The sequence below is a fragment of the Ranitomeya imitator genome, chromosome 1, assembly GCF_032444005.1.
Source record: "Ranitomeya imitator isolate aRanImi1 chromosome 1, aRanImi1.pri, whole genome shotgun sequence".
Taxonomy (NCBI): domain Eukaryota; kingdom Metazoa; phylum Chordata; class Amphibia; order Anura; family Dendrobatidae; genus Ranitomeya; species Ranitomeya imitator.
Window position 1 is genome coordinate 898,114,063 of NC_091282.1, and position 12,653 is coordinate 898,126,715.

Genomic DNA, 12,653 nt, shown 5'->3' on the forward strand with positions numbered 1-12,653 from the left:
GGTTCACTTTTAGAGCCCTTTTTGAATATTGGCACCACATTTGCTATGCGCCAATCCTGCGGAACAGACCCTGTCGCTATAGAGTCGCTAAAAATAAGAAATAATGGTTTATCTATTACATTACTTAGTTCTCTTAGTACTCGTGGGTGTATGCCATCCGTACCCGGAGATTTATCTATTTTAATCTTATTTTGCCGGTTTCGCACCTCTTCTTGGGTTAGATTGGTGACCCTTAATATAGGGTTTTCATTGTTTCTTGGGATTTCACCTAGCATTTCATTTTCCACCGTGAATACCGTGGAGAAGAAGGTGTTTAATATGTTAGCTTTTTCCTCGTCATCTACAACCATTCTTTCCTCACTATTTTTTAAGGGGCCTACATTTTCAGTTTTTATTCTTTTACTATTGATATAGTTGAAGAACAGTTTGGGATTAGTTTTACTCTCCTTAGCAATGTGCTTCTCTGTTTCCTTTTTGGCAGCTTTAATTAGTTTTTTAGATAAAGTATTTTTCTCCCTATAGTTTTTTAGAGCTTCAATGGTGCCATCCTGCTTTAGTAGTGCAAGTGCTTTCTTTTTACTGTTAATTGCCTGTCTTACTTCTTTGTTTAGCCACATTGGGTTTTTCCTATTTCTAGTCCTTTTATTCCCACAAGGTATAAACCGCTTACACTGCCTATTTAGGATGTTCTTAAACATTTCCCATTTATTATCTGTATTCTTATTTCTGAGGATATTGTCCCAGTCTACCAGTCTACATCCTCATTCCCTTCGCTAATATCCTCCCTTAAAGTGGACTTTAGACAAAACTTTACATAGCGACAAACCGCTCCTCCTCTCCGATTTTTACGATCCTTTCTAAACAGACTGTAACCCTGTAAGTTAACTGCCCAGTCATAGCTTTCATCTAACCATGTCTCGGTTATTCCCACTATGTCAAAGTTACCTGTAGATATTTCTGCTTCTAGTTCTTCCATCTTGTTTGTCAGGCTTCTGGCGTTTGCGAGCATGCAGTTTAGAGGATTTTGTTTTGTACCAATCTCCTCGCTGTGGATTGTTTTAGAAATGTTCTTACCTCGCTTCTGAGTATGTTTTCCTGGGTCTTCTTTGTTCGAGTTTAATGTTTTTCTTCCCGTCCCCTCTTCTTCTAGTTTAATGCCCTCCTGTTGAGTGTAGCGAGTCTTCTGGCGAATGTGTGTTTCCCAGGTTTGTTGAGGTGTAGTCCGTCTCTGGCGAGGAGTCCATCGTACAAGTAATTCACACCGTGGTCCAGGAATCCGAATCCTTGTTGTCTGCACCATCGTCTTAGCCAGTTGTTCGCATCAAGGATCCTGTTCCATCTCCTGGTGCCATGCCCGTCTACTGGAAGGATGGAAGAAAAAACTACCTGTGCATCCAGTTCCTTTACTTTATTCCCCAACTCTTCAAAGTTCTTGCAGATTGTCGCTAGGTCCTTCCTTGCCGTGTCATTGGTGCCAACATGTATCAGAAGAAATGGGTGGACGTCCTTGGAGCTGAAGAGCTTTGGTATCCTATCGGTCACATCCTTGATCATCGCACCTGGAAGGCAGCATACTTCTCTTGCGGTTATGTCCGGTCTGCAGATGGCTGCTTCTGTGCCTCTCAGTAGTGAGTCTCCCACCACCACCACTCTTCGTTGCTTCTTGGCTGTACTTTTTGCTGTCACTTGTTGCTGTGTGCCCTTTTCTTTTTTGCTTGCTGGTATTGCTTCATCCTTAGGTGTGCCATCTTCATCCTCTACAAAGATTTGATATCGGTTCTTCAGTTGTGTGGTTTGGTGATTTCTCCATGGTCTTCTTGCTTCTTTTGGTCACATGCTTCCACTCATCTGCTTTTGGAGGTTCTCTGACACTTTTTTCACCTTCTGTGACAAGTAGAGATGCTTCTGTTCTGTTTAGGAAGTCTTCATTCTCTTTGATGAGTTTCAAAGTTGCTATTCTTTCTTCCTGACCCCGCAACTTTTCTTCTAAAAGGGCCACTAGTCTACACTTCTGACAGGTGAAATTGGATTCTTCTTCTGGTCGATCTGTGAACATGTAGCACATGCTGCAGCTCACCATGTAGGTTGTCACATCTGCCATGTTGCTCCTAGATCCTGCTGACTTGCTGTGTGTTTTCCTTCTTGTGTAATCTACTCAGCCAAGCTTTCTTGCAATAATGTCCTAAAGGCAAAAATTTGCACGCCGTAAGGCGCGCGGTTTGGTGATGCTTTCCAAGCAGCTGGTCCCGGCTGTACCCAATGATCTTCTTGCTGAGGGAGACTCTTCGCTTTTCCCAGAAGGCACCTGGAATATGCAAATTATCCTCCTCAAGCTTGAATCCCTGGTTTGGTGATGCTTTCCAAGCAGCTGGTCCTAGCTGTACCCAACGATCTTCTTGCTGAGGGAGACTCTTCGCTTTTCCCAGAAGGCACCTGGAATATGCAAATTATCCTCCTCAAGCTTGAATCCCTGGTTTGGTGATGCTTTCCAAGCAGCTGGTCCCGGCTGTACCCAACGATCTTCTTGCTGAGGGAGACTCTTCGCTTTTCCCAGAAGGCACCTGGAATATGCAAATTATCCTCCTCAAGCTTGAATCCCTGGTTTTAAAGGGAACCTATTGGGAGATTCATGCTGCCGAAACCACAGGCAGCAGAGTCAGACACTCTATGTTATTGCAGCCATGTTTCACTCTGAAATGCTGCAGTGTTTTCGAGAAAGCATACTTTCAAAAGCTGGATGGTTTACTATGGTTTACTATTACTATTCCAAAGCAGGTCTCTGTTGGGCACCACCTTGCCTTACCGCCCTAGACTGACAGATCTTTCTCTAGGTATATACTGTATATAAAAAGAAACCTTACAATCAAAGGACACAATAGAGTATGGCGAGGAGAAGCCATCCAATACACATAGCTGCTTTCCAACTTTTAAAAGTATATTTTCTTTGAAATCCCAAAGATTAAAAAACAAACAAACATACACATCTACAATGACACAGCCATTATCTAATTCATGCTGCCTGTGGCATGAATAAGGCCAGAAAGTCAAGAAATTGGTAGTGCAGGTTGTCTTCTCATCCATCCTCCCAGTGGAGGACCAAGGATATTAAACAGAATTGTACAGGTGAACAACTGGCTACATCGATGGTGCCATGAGCAACATTTTGGGTTTCTTGACCATGGAGTGATTTACATGTATGATGGACTCCTTGATAGATATGGGTTGCATCTTACAAAAATAGGAAAACACATATTTGGCCTTCCTACACTCTTCAGGAGAGCTGTAAACTAGAGCAATATGGGATGGGAAATATGCAGCCAGGAAAAAATATGCAGCTAATGAATTCTTTTGAGACTCCTGCTAATAGAAGTGGAAATAATAAACAAAATCAGCAAAATCTGATTGAAAATATAAGAGCAAGAGAAACCAACTACAAACTAAAATGTACAGAGCATGGGAAACAAACTAGGAGAATTGAAGCCGCTAACACAGAAAGAGGCATATTGTGTCATAGGCATTGCTGAAACTTGGTGGGATGATACACATGATTTGAATGCAAAGCTTGAAGGCTACAACTTTCTATTAGAATCATGATTAACAAGAGGGGAGGAGGTCTTGAACTGTATGTTAGGAAAACATATATCTCTACAGAGTAACAAGCTTCAGAGACTGGTAGCTCTGTAGAAACTGTTTTTGATAAGAATAGAAGGAGAGATGAACAGAAAGGGCACTATTGTAGGTGTGTACTCTAGGCCATCTAAACAGACTGAAGATATTGATGAACTCTTTTTACATCAGATGTCTCTGTTCTGAAAAAGTACGAAATTGTGATCATGGGAGATTTTAACTATCCAGATATTTGTGAGGAATCTCTCTCAGGCAAAAGTAATGGATCGATAAAATTCTTATATTCTCTTGATGACAACTTTATTTTTCAAAATGTTGAAGAGAGAACAAGAGGATCTGCAATCTTGGACCTAATTCTTACCTACAGAGAGGAAATGGTTGAGAAAATAAAGGTGGCACGGAATTTAGGAGGCAGCGATCATGCCATCCTCAAATTTTGGATTAGACGAGAAGGGAGATCAGCAAGGACTCAAACTTTAAGGTTGGACTTCAGAAAGGCAGATTTTAATGGACTTCGAAAGAGTGTAGGAAAGGTCCAATGACTGGATGTTCTAAAGGGCAGAAATGTCTAAGAACGATGGGATATTTTGCTAAATGGAATTCTCACTGCATAATCAGTAACAATCCCAAAAGGAAGATAGGATTGGAAGCTTTTAAAGAGACCAGGATGGATGAACACAGAACTTAACTACTTGTTAAAAAGGAAAAAAAGGTATATTAAATGGAAAGAGGGGGACATATATAAAGAAGAATATAATGATGTTTGCAGGGAATCCAGGGCAAGCATTAAAAGAGCTAAAGCCAGTAATGAAGTGAGGCTTGCAAAGAGACTAAGAGCAGAAAAAAGGATTTGGGGGGTATTCCAAAAGCAAAAGAAAGTCAAAGATGCTATAGGATTTTTACAGGACGAAAATGGTGAAGTGGTCAAAAATGATGTTGAGCAGGCCAAATTTTTGAATTCCTATTTTGCATCTGTGTTCTCTAAGAAAGAAATTGTAGCATTGATTGATCCTCTTGGTGCTATCGAATGACTAATAGAATCCACACTATCTAAAAACAGAGAGATGGTGAGGGAACACTTAGCTAATTTAAATGAATTTAAATCTTCTGGTCCAGATGAATTACATCCTAGGGTACTGGAAGAGTTAGCAGAGAAAATTTCAGAACCACAACCCAGAATTTTGAAAAAATCCCGGAGAACAGGAGAAGTCCCAAAAGATTGGAGAAAGGGAAATTTTATAGAAAATAGCGGGGATGTAGCTAAAATAGCGGGGATGTAGCTAAAATAGCGGGGATGTAGCTCAGTGGTAGAGCACACGCTTTGCATGTGTGAGGCCCCGGGTTCAATCCCCGGCATCTCCATGGCCTGGGTTTTAAGGGGACAATACAAATATCTCGCTGAGGATCTGTTTATACCAAGGAAGGTGACGGGCACAAGGGGGCATTCTTTGCGTCTGGAAGAGAGAAGGTTTTTCCACCAACATAGAAGAGGATTCTTTACTGTTAGGGAATTGCTTGCCTGAGGAGGTGGTGATGGCGAACTCAGTCGAGGGGTTCAAGAGAGGCCTGGATGTCTTCCTGGAGCAGAACAATATTGTATCATACAATTAGGTTCTGTAGAAGGACGTAGATCTGGGGATTTATTATGATGGAATATAGGCTGAACTGGATGGACAAATGTCTTTTTTCGGCCTTACTAACTATGTTACTATGTTACTATCCATATCATCAAAAAAGGAGAAGAAGATGAAGCCAGGAATTTACAGGCCAGTGAGCATTACTTTTATGCCAGGAAAGAATTTTGAAAATATTATTAAACAACATGTATGTAAATAATTGGATAAGAATACAGTAATTAACTAGAGCAAGCATGGGTTTGTAGCAAACAAGTCATGCCAGACTAATCTAATTACCTTCTATGATGGAATCACTGACAGGGTGGATCAGGGAAAAGCAGTAGATATAGTATATCTCAAGTATGGGATTGACAAGGCTACAGTTAGGTGGATTCATAACTGGCTCAGTGATCATGCTCAAAAAGTGGTAACAAATGGTAGTACATCTAATTGGAAGAGTGTTTTAATTTGGGATCCACAAGGCTCTGTCCTGTTTCCAGTGTTGTTTAACATTTTTATAAATGATCTGGATAAGGGATCTGATGGTAAACTTGTCAAATTTGCAGATGATGCAAAGCTAGGAGGCATAGCTAACACAAGAGAAGACAGAGAAATGTAAATTTTCTTGCTAACTTAAAGTCTGTTGATGTGGACTGACCAGCAACATGTTTATGTGCGTGTTTACATGGGCAGACCGCAGTAATCGTTGTACACCAAGATATGTATACTAGATCGCTTTGTGAACGTAGGCTGCCATTGTTGTTGGCAGTGCGATTCATGTTTGCACAAGACGATGCGCCACTGAAAACTATGGCATCTTTGTGCTGAGCAAAAGATCACTTCAACCGGTAAACAAGAGTTTTGCCTATTCATCAGGTGAATTTTTTTGTTTACGGTCACTGCAAGAAAATTGTGAATTGAGTGTTTTTAACAACATTCATTCAAGGTTATCTTCTTCAAGGTTATTCCCTCCGTTGAATGTATTTTGCTTGTTAAGTATGGCACCATTTGTAGGGTCTTATAGGTTGCCTTATTTTTTTTTACTGCATTTTCTTACCTGTGTTTTATTTAATTGAATCTTTAAATTGAAATCTTTAATCTTTTAATTGAAATATAATAAATATTTTATTTGCAGTACTGCCTAGTATAATTATTTTATATGTGTCTTACCGTACAGAGAAGATTCATATGGTCTGGATTTTCTTCATAGTAGATATAATATATTAAAAATATGTAAAACCTGTATCCTTCAAACATCATTTTCTTTTGAAAATGTAACAAATGAGTGTATGAGAACAATTATGCCTTGACAAATGTTTATGGTTTTCCGGTAATTAATCTACTAAAAAGGAGCAATGGGGCAGTTTCCTGTATAGCATAGTAGTGCATGAAAAAACAATAAGGGCACTTTCAGACATCTGTGATCATCGGTCCGATTTTGGATCGCAATGCACGGATTGGCTGCAGATCTTCAAAATCGAGCTTGATAGCCCCTTAGAAATATATGAAGATTTCAAGTTCAGGTCAGGAGATGCGTGGCCAGTTCATGCATTATGAACTGATATCAAACCAATTATTACAGATGTATGAAAGAGCCCTGATAGTTAGGAAGAGGTAAACTACTTTTATTCAGCGGTAGAAAGTTATTGCCTTAGGCTAGGTTCACATTGCGTTAGGGCAATCCGTTAAGCGCATAGCGCTAGCGGATTGCGCTAACGCAATGTTTCTCTAGGGTCCGCGTTCGCCGTACCCGCTAGTGCAGATCCCCGATCTGCGCTAGCGAGGGACAGACCTCGGACGCACCTCGGACACTGCTTGCCGTCACAAAAGAACGGCACATCGCTAGCGCGTGCCGAAAATGGCATGTGCTAGCGATGCACTACAGGCACAAATCACATTGCTGTCAATGGGTGCACTAACGGACCCGTTGCACGGCGTTAATTGCGACATTTTTGCCGTGCAACACAGTCTGTTAGCGTTAACCCATTAACGCAATGGGAACCTAGCCTTAAAATAACACAAAATTTACATTGTGAATGACAGCAATTATTAAGTATTTAGTACTGCAGTATTTTAAAACCTAATGAAATAACTTTGTGATCCAAGATAATGAAGGCATCAAGACTCTACACAAGGGAAATAATGAATATTCTGATCCTTCAGCACAGTTATGTTAGTAAAGGATCTAATTTTCATACTAAGTTTAAAATTCTCTCCTTTCCCTGTACAAGGGTTAAAACTAGTAGATTGTGTCTGATTTTTATTTTATTCTCTTTTGTATGCTGTTGTTAGAATGACTAGTCTACACAAGGGAAATAATCAATTGTAAAAAGTGGAATTAGTCATTCTAAATCATGCAGCCATGGTCGAAAGGAGCTCTTCTAAAAATCATTAAACAATCATGTATTCCTATTGATTTATTCAAAATACCTTCAGGGAAAGCAGATTAAACACAAGGTAAAAGGAAGCTAATGCAGATTAAATAGATGAAGGATGGGACGATAGTTCCCTAGGTAGTTTTTGTACTAATGAGAGGAAAATGATATGTACACTATTACCAGGATAAAAGGGTCTATTAGAGGCCTTTCACTTGACATATTTATGTATTTCAAAAACTAAGTAGCACAGTGAATTAGGTTTACTCTGGACATTTGTTAATTTTATTGCATCTCCAAGTGATAAACAGGGTCTTTTGTTGAGGGCAACAGGCTGCCGCTTTCCCAAGGCCCTTTCTGCTTAACAAGTTGCTGAAGCCAAAGCAACCTTCCGGATGTCAGCTGTTAACAAGCTAAGCACATTTTCTTTCTGCCAGCATTACTACACATTAGTACACATGAGCAAAGCTCTGTTTTTGGCATTGTGTGGCTGCTGGCCATGTTTAGCATCAGGGATCATTTTTTCATATAATGTAACAAATATTATTTCATACCAATCCTAATATTGTCTGCAGTGTGATTGAAAATATGTATGCATTATATAGTGGTGGGGTTATATATATGAATAAAAATACAGTAGCTAAACATTGCAGGATAGCTGGGAAATATATGTATTCCAGGTGCACCTTAAAATTGATACTTGCCTGCAACCCCTTCTGAATCCCTATGTTTTCACCCCCAGTAAAATAATAACACTTAGGATGCAGTCTAAAAGCTGTATAAATCAGTGTGAGATTGGTACGCAGTAGGGTTGAGCGAAACGGATCGTTCATTTTCATAAGTCGCCGACTTTTGGCAAACTTGACCCAATCCCTGTGTGGGGTCGACCATGCGGTACGCGACTTTCGCGCCAAAGTCGCGTTTCAATGACGCGAAAAGCGCCATTTCTCAGCCAATGAAGGTGGATGCATAGTGTGGGCAGCGTGATGACATAGGTCTCAGTCCCCACCATCTTAGAGAAGGGCATTGCAGTGATTGGCTTGCTGTCTGCGGCGTCACAGGGGCTATAAAGGGGCATTTCCGCCGACCGCCATCTTACTGCTGCTGATCTGAGCATAGGGAGAGGTTGCTGCCGCTTCGTCAGAAGCAGGGATAGCGTTAGGCAGGGTACATTAACCCCGAAACCGCTTGTGCTGTAGCTATTTCCACTGTCCAACACCACCTCTTGTTTGCAGGGACAGTGTGTTAGGGGTCGAGTTCCCGCTTCTGCACTGGGGGAATCTCGAGCCACTTCCGCTGCGGTCTCCCATTCTTGTCCAGCCGCAGTGGAGCCTGCTCAGCAAGGACGTCGGTCCCAGCGTCTTGCTCATTCTCACTCTGTTCAGAGAGTTAGTGCTGCTTCTCCAGTCTCTGCCATTAAAGTCAGTACTGGTCAGCAGCGAGCGGACTTCTCTGGGACTAAGTCCTTGTCTGCATGTACTGAGCATGCCCAGCGTAAGGTCTCCCGTTGGAGATCGAGGGTCATGTGCTCAGGCTCTGCAGCACATTCCATTGGTCCTCTTGGCAGGTCCTAGAAGGGCAAAAGTGCTGTGGCCACTTCCTGTGCTGCTCCTATATAAACTGCGCATGACCGCACGGCCATGCGCTAGTATTGTCTTGTTATTATGTGTGTGTGTAGATGGATGTATGTCGAAGGATGAAAGCTCCTAAATATCCCTCCCTAGTGTTGTTGACTGTTCGCGGATGATGGTAGCTATCTAGCGCCCGACTTGCCATCTACACGATACACACATCTCAGCGTCCTATAGCTGTGCCTGCCAGTACGGCGCCGTGCGCTTGCCTTGCGCTTTCCATACCCGAGTCTGGGTGGTTAGTGGCGTCCGTTAGTGCGGCATCGCTCGCACTCTTGTGCACATATTTGTCCTAAGGTTCTCTACACACCCAGTTGCGGTGTTACGCCAGCAAGGGTCTAATCGGGCTTCAATCCCTTCTGGGGTTAAGTCCGCTGACCACTTGCTCGCGCTCTAGTGCGGTACTGCGGTCCTGTGAGTTAACAGGATCGCTTTCTTCACGCTGGGTGAGGTTTAACCCCCGCGTGTATACTTTAGTGTACCGCCATATTGTCTGCCAATTACTAGCAGCAGGTCTCCACCTGCACGGTGGACCCCGGACTGCGAACGCACCTTTATCATCTGTCTTGGTGCGTTCCGCCAGTCCTAACAGAATACTAGCGCCAGGGTCTGGCTAGTAAAATGGCGGACGACCAACGTTTACAGCGGTACATCCAGCAGCTGGAGGGAAGGTTGGCGGCTCTTGAGCGTACAACCTCAGCTGTGGATGTCACTGCTGTAGCTGTGCAGGCTGCAAGTGTAGCCGCAGCCAGTTTGTCCACTGCCACCCCTGCTCCAACTTTATCCCGTCTCCCACTACCTGACAAGTTTGCTGGAGAGAGCAAACATTGTCGTGGATTCGTGAGCCAGTGCTCTATCCATCTCGAGCTCCTGGCTGCACGTTTTCCTACAGAGCGGGCTAAGGTGGGATTTATTGTCTCGCTGTTGTCGGGCAGGGCGTTGGAGTGGGCTACGCCGCTGTGGGAGCGTGATGATCATGTGGTGCAGAGTGCTCCGTTGTTTCTGGGCACGCTGAAAAAGGTCTTTCTAGGACCTCAACTCACCCATGATACAGCGCTCCAACTACTGGCATTAACTCAGGGTGAGTCCTTGGTCAGCCATTTTTCCGTCCGATTCCGTACTTTAGCTTCCGAGCTGGAGTGGTCGGATAAAGCCCTTATCCCCATATTCTGGAGGGGCCTGGCTGACCATGTTAAGGACGCTCTGGCCACTAGGGAGATTCCTGCCACACTGGAGGAGTTAATATCTATTTCTACTCGTATAGACCTCCGTTTTAACGAGCGGAGGTTGGAACGAGCCCAGTGTAGGCAGAGGTTTCGGCTGGCTCCTACCTTCGCCAAACCTTTGAAATCTCCAGTCCAGGCATCTGAGTCACATGAGACCTTGGAGGTGACACGAGCGGGATCCAAGTCTCAGTCCGCTCGTGCACATAAGGTTCGTCATGTTTGCCAGCAGTCAGGACGTCTTGCCTCCAAGAGTCCTCAGCGGTCGGGGAAACGTCAGCGTCTAGTGGCAGTTGGAGGAGGTACACTAGACACGGCGACGTTTGCCTCAAAGTTGTCCTTCAAGGGGACAATTACCATAGGCCCATCCACTCTCACGGTCGAGCTATGCTTGGACTCTGGGGCAGAGGGTAACTTTATGTCCTCCGCCTTTGCCCAGCGTCACGCAATACCCTTGGTGATGCTCGCCCAGCCAGTGACCGTTCGAGTGGTAAATGGGTCAACACTACCTTCACAGATTACCCACCAAACCATTCCTTTCACCCTATCTGTGTCTCCATCACATCAGGAGATAATCTCCCTATTAGTCATTCCTGAGGGAATTGATGAGGTCCTGTTGGGGATGCCATGGCTTCGCTACCATTCGCCTCATATTGAGTGGTCCTCTGGGAGAATTTTGGGATGGAGTAAATCCTGTGAGGGTAGATGTCAGAGGGAGTGCGTTCAGGTTGCTACTACACAGGTACCCGCAGATCTTTCCTCTCTCCCCAAGCACTATTGGTCCCATGCAGACGTGTTCTCCAAAAGAGCTGCGGAGACTCTTCCGCCTCACCGCCCCTATGACTGTCCTATTGACCTCTTGCCTGGTGCTGAGCCTCCCCGGGGTCGAGTCTACCCGTTATCTCTCCCGGAGACGGAGGCAATGTCCCAGTATATTCAGGAGAATCTGGCAAGAGGATTCATTAGGAAGTCAGTGTCACCGGCAGGGGCTGGGTTCTTCTTCGTACAGAAGAAGACTGGAGACTTACGTCCATGCATCGACTACAGGGGTCTTAACGCCATTACCGTTAAGAACAAGTACCCATTACCCCTGATATCTGAGCTCTTTGATAGGCTACGGGGAGCAAAGGTATTTACAAAGTTAGATCTGCGGGGTGCTTACAACCTGATTCGCATCCGTGAGGGGGATGAATGGAAGACGGCTTTTAACACCAGGGATGGGCACTATGAATATCTAGTGATGCCCTTTGGGCTCTGTAATGCCCCAGCCGTTTTCCAAGACTTTGTGAACGACATCTTTCGGGATATGCTCACCACCTCGGTCGTAGTCTATCTGGATGACATTCTCATCTACTCTCCAGATATAGACTCCCATCGGAGAGATGTTCGCAAAGTCTTCGACCTCTTACGGGCAAACTCCCTCTACGCTAAGTTGGAGAAGTGTGTGTTTGAGCAGGAGTCCTTGCCTTTCCTTGGATATATCATTTCTGCCCAGGGTTTGGCTATGGATCCTGCCAAGCTACAGGCTGTAATGGACTGGCAGGAACCCCATTCTCTTAAAGCGGTGCAGCGCTTTATGGGGTTCATTAATTATTATCGCCAGTTCATTCCACACTTCTCAACTTTGGTAGCTCCCTTGGTCGCCCTCACCAAGAAGGGAGCAAATCCCAAGTTGTGGTCAGAGGAGGTCTCCAAGGCCTTTCTCTCGATTAAGTCACACTTCGCTAGCGCTCCCATCCTACATCGCCCCGATGTAGATAAACCATTCATCTTGGAGGTGGATGCCTCATCCGTTGGTGCTGGAGCAGGCCTTTTCCAAAAGGATGCTCAAGGTCGGAAGCATCCTTGCTTCTTCTTCTCCAAGACCTTCACACCAGCGGAGAGGAATTATTCCATCGGGGACAGGGAGTTGCTAGCCATGAAGTTGGCTTTTTCAGAGTGGAGACACCTCTTGGAGGGAGCTCGCTTTCCCTTCCAAGTCTTCACTGACCACAAGAACTTGGTGTATATACAGACGGCCCAGCGGCTGAATTCTCGCCAGGCTAGATGGTCCCTGTTCTTCTCCCGGTTCCATTTTACTCTCCATTTTCTCTCCGGGGAGAAGAACGTTCGTGCCGACGCTCTCTCCCGCTCCGTAGTGTCATCTGAGGAGGAGGAGGAGGAGCCTCGGCTTATTGTCCC

General features: G+C 44.3%; 1 non-coding gene across 1 annotated transcript; it reads left to right on the forward strand.

The window, feature by feature from the left end:
• The first annotated feature begins 4,917 nt into the window (after positions 1-4,917).
• TRNAA-UGC (transfer RNA alanine (anticodon UGC)) lies at positions 4,918-4,989 on the forward strand. The gene has a single exon. It is a non-coding gene; the product is annotated as a tRNA-Ala (tRNA).
• The last annotated feature ends 7,664 nt before the right edge of the window (positions 4,990-12,653 follow it).